The sequence below is a fragment of the Balaenoptera musculus genome, chromosome 12, assembly GCF_009873245.2.
Source record: "Balaenoptera musculus isolate JJ_BM4_2016_0621 chromosome 12, mBalMus1.pri.v3, whole genome shotgun sequence".
Lineage (NCBI taxonomy): Eukaryota > Metazoa > Chordata > Mammalia > Artiodactyla > Balaenopteridae > Balaenoptera > Balaenoptera musculus.
This window is the reverse complement of record NC_045796.1, coordinates 17,025,703-17,030,570: the sequence shown is the minus strand read 5'-3', so window position 1 is coordinate 17,030,570 and position 4,868 is coordinate 17,025,703.

Sequence of the window (4,868 nt, the reverse complement as noted above, 5' to 3'; positions counted from 1 at the left end):
AAAATATCTAAATAAATGGAAAGACATTACTAACTTCACAGATCAGAAGGCTCAGTTTTGCAAGGATGTCAGTTCTTACAAAACTTATTTATAGATTTAATGAAGTTGCAATCAAATCCCCAAATGATTTTTCTTAGAAGTTGACAAATTAATTCTAATATTTATATGAAAGGTCAAAGAGTTTATGGTAGTCAAAACACTCTTGAAGAAGAAGATAAAGAAGGTAGGGGAACCTTCTCAACCTGACAGCAAGGCTAACTACAGTACTATAGTAGTTAAGATAGTGTGGGCAATCTTACTAGGATGGACAAACAGACCAACGGGATACACTAATCAACCCAGAGCCATGCATGTGTAAAACCTTGATATTTGTTGGAAGTGTCATTACAGAGGAAAGCTTGGACTCTTCTCAGAAGGGGAGGACTATTAGTTACATCTATAAAAAGCCATACTGGATCTCTACCTCATAACTTACTCAAAAATTAATTTCTGAGCGATAAAGGATTTAAATGAAGAATACAAAATTTAAAAACTTTTAAAAGACTATCCTTATTTTTAGAAAATATACACTGAAGTATTTAGGGGAAAGAAAAAGATTTATTTACCTTATCTTCAAATGTTTCAGGAGAGGAAGAGAGGGAAAATAAGTGAGAGGGAATACAAAAGGAAATAGAGGTAAAAATGTAACAATATGTGAATCTGGGTATAAAGCATACTGGTGTCCTTTGTACTATTTTTATCCTTTCAACTTATCTATAAGCTTGAAACTATTTCAAAATAAAAAGTTTTGTTTTCCCAAAGATCATTTAGAAGAAAATATAGAACATATTTATCACCTGGTTTAAGGCCAAGTCATTCTTAAATACAACTCAAAGTATGAAACTTATAAAGAAAAATATAGACAAAATAAATTAGATTAAAATAATTTCTGTTCATTGAAAGATACCATAAAGAGGGTGAAAAATACATGCCGTCAACTGTGAGAAGACATTTGCCACACACAAACTGACAAAGGGATTAGGATCATGAATATGTAAAGAACTCCTATAATATAGGAGTATAGTTCTTCTTTTTTTTTTAACATCTTTATTGGAGTATAATTGCTTTACAATGTTGTGGTAGTTTCTGCTGTGTATAGTTCTTTATATATTCAAAAAACATGTATATTTATACATATTTCTATGTGCTAAGCTCTATTAATAAAGTAATAACCAACTGAATGGAAAAATAGTCAAAAAAAGAACACATATTCCATAATGGGGGGGGAACCAAATATTAATAAACATTCTAAGATACTCATTTGTACTCAAAGAAATGCAAATTAAAACCCTAATGAGACATAATTTCAGACCCACATGATTGACAAATTTTTAAAACCTTGCCAATATCAAGTGTTCATAAAGACCTTTAGTAAGAGGATGTCTTATATGCTGTAGCACAGTAGAAATCAGTGCATCACCTATTAAAATTGACCCATCAATTCCATTCCTACATACTTATAGACACTAGCAAAATTCTTGCACAAGTACAGCAGGAGACAAATATACAATTATTTTTAACAGCATTATTTGTAATAAATAGAAAGACTGAAAACAACATGAAATTTCCATCAACAGTGAAATGAATGAATAAAATGTGACATAGTCATAGCATGGACTACCAAATAGCTGTGGACAGCAGCATAAATTAATCTCAGTAATGTTGATGGGGGAAAAATAAGTCCCTGAAAAAATATATTCAAGCAGTCAGGAAAAGATGAGATTTTGAAAACTGAGGAGTAAGTTAGACAAAGAGAAGAAAGGACGTTGCAGTCATAGAGACAAGGAACAGTAAGACCCATTTAGGAACTGCAGATGCATAATATCTCCCCCATTGCATGTGTCCCTAATGCAGACTTCTGGTATACCTGAATTCACTGCTCAATACCTTTTTTTGAACGATGAGAAACTCTGTAAGTGAATTAATTGCTGTTGGGAATAGTTGCAGAAGAGTGAGGTTGGAAAGCCAATAAAAGAGATAAAGCAGTTAGGAAAGGAATAGAGATGTTTACAATTAATTCCTCTCTAGGAAGCCAGGTAGGGGAAACTAAATGTTGTGTTTCTGCCCACCCTCCAGTGGCATCCCCAAGGAGGAAAGGAGCAAAGGTCAATGTCAGTCATGCTTCAGTGTCAAGATTACCAATATTGAAGGAAGGTACGCTAAACTGGAGATAGGAGAGGGATTTTAAAAGTCAGAGACAACTAACTTAAGGTTTTCTCTGAGCTTTCTCCATCTCAAGCACTTAAGTTACTGTATCTCTGATAGCACAATGGGAATGATCAATGGAGTTTTTAAAAGAGAATTTTTGTGTCCCTAAAGAAAAGTTTTCTGTAGCAGAGCTTAAAATTAGTGCTGAATTTATTAAAGCTATAAATTAAGAATCTCAGTTTTTATGAACATTTAAATTCAACTTGCAAAACTTGTTTCTTTTTTATTTTAAGAAATAGAGTAATTGTCCAAAAATAAGAAAATTTTTTTTATGTTTCTTGATTAATGTTTAAATTAACTTGTAAATTAAAGGACTAATTTCTCCTCTCTTAAATTACCAACAAAACTTCCTTAGACATTTCATACTACAATTATATATTTAGCACATCTATAATTAGTACATCTTGTCAAATGCCTGTCAAGTAAATTTAACAAATTTATTTTGTTAGTCACTATTGTGACTCTAATAAACTTTAAAATATAGGAAACCATTAAACCTAATCTCACCTATCTTAAAATCAGATAAAGTATATTCAAAGTAGCATAGTAATGACAACACATTACGTTCATATGATCCCCACAAATACATATCTTACATAATAACATCAATATTACATTAATCTCTTTATCCTGGATTTACAAACTTATTCAATGAAGACCAGCATTAGCACTTCTGGCTGGCTGCAGCAATGTACCATTGGGCTGGCAGGGAACAATACTATCCAAGCTACAGGCCAACAAGGGGAGCCCTGGTTTAACCTTAGTCTCTGTCAGCTTACCCAATCATTTACTGAAATATCTTCATAATATTTTTCTGCTTACCCACACTCTCCTCCAATTCCCTGCCCCACCCAGATTGCAACATTTTTTTTTTTTTTTACCCAACAGGAAGTCTTTTTCAGATCAGTTTATAAGGAACTTCCTCAGTCTTTTGAATGGGTGTATTGGTTTTCATTGTATGAATATATGTACCATAATTTAGTTAAGTACTCCTCTACTAATAAATATTTATATTGTCTCCATTCTTTTATTAATACAATCAATTAGGCGATGTAAAACTCTGTGCATATGTAACTTCTTTTTTGTTTGGTTTGGGGTTTTTTTTAGCTTTATTGAGGTATGATTAACAAATAAAAATTGTAGGAGACCTTAAGGTGGCAGAGGAGTAATATGTGGAGATCACCTTCCTCCCCACAAATACATCAGAAATACACCTACATGTGGAACAACTCCTACAGAACACCTACTGAATGCTGGCAGAAGACTTCAGACTTCCCAAAAGGCAAGAAACTCACCACGTACCTGGGTAGGGCAAAAGAAAAAAGAAAAAACAGAGACAAAAGAACAGGGATGGGACCTGCACCAGTGGGAGGGAACTGTGAAGGAGGAAAGGTTTCCACACACTAGGAAGGCCCTTTGTGGGTGGAGACAAGGTTGGGGGGGGTGTGGCGGGGAGGAAGCATTGGAGCCACAGAGGAGAGCGCAGCAACAGGGGTGTGGAGGGCAAAGCGGAGAGATTCCCGCACGGAGGATCGGTGCCGAGCAGCACTCACCAGCCCGAGAGGCTTGTCTGCTCACCCGCCGGCACGGGAGGGGGCTGGGAGCTGAGGCTCGGGCTTTGGTTGGATCGCAGGGAGAGGACTGGGGTTGGCGGCGTGATCACAGCCTGAAGGGGGCTAGTGCGCCACAGCTAGCCAGGAGGGAGTCCAGGAAAAGGTCTGAACCTGCCAAAGAGGCAAGAGACCATTGTTTCAGGGTGCGCAGGGAGAGGATATTAAGAGTGCCGCCTAAACGAGCTCCAGAGATGGGCACAAGCCATGGCTATCAGCGCGGGCCCCAGAGACGAGCATGAGACGCTAAGGCTGCTGCTGCCGCCTCCAAGAAGCCTGTGTGCGAGCACAGGTCACTAGCCACACCGCCCCTCCCAGGAGCCTCTGCAGCCTGCCACTGCCAGGGTCCCGGGATCCAGGGACAACTTCCCTGGGAGAACACACGGCACGCCTCAGGCTGTTGCAACGTCACACTGGCCTCTGCCGCCGCAGGCTCGCCCCGTATCTGTACCCATCCCTCCCCCCGGCCTGAGTGAGCCAGAGCCCCCGAAGCAGCTGCTTCTTTAACCCCGTCCTCTCTGAGTGAAGAACAGATGCCAGAGGGTGACCTACATGCAAAGACGGGGCCAAATCCAAAGCTGAACCCCAGGAGCTGTACAAACAAAGAAGAGAAAGGGAAATCTCTCCCAGGAGCCTCAGGAGCAGCGGATTAAATCTCCACAATCAACTTGATGTACCCTGCATCTCTGGAATATCTGAATAGACAACGAAACATCCCAAAATTGAGGCAGTGGACTTTGGGAGCAACTGTAGACTTGGGGTTTGCTGTATGCGACTGACTAGTTTCTGATTTTTATGTTTATCTTAGTTTAGTTTTTAGCGCTTGTTATCATTGGATTTGTTCATTGGATTGGTGCTCTATTTTTTTTAATACTTAAAAATTTTTTTATTTTAATAATTTTTTTAATTTTTAATTTAATAACTATTTATTTTATTTTATTTTTTCTTTCGTTCTTTTTTTCCTCCCTTTTCTTCTGAGCCACGTGGCTGACAGGGTCTTGGCGCTCCAGC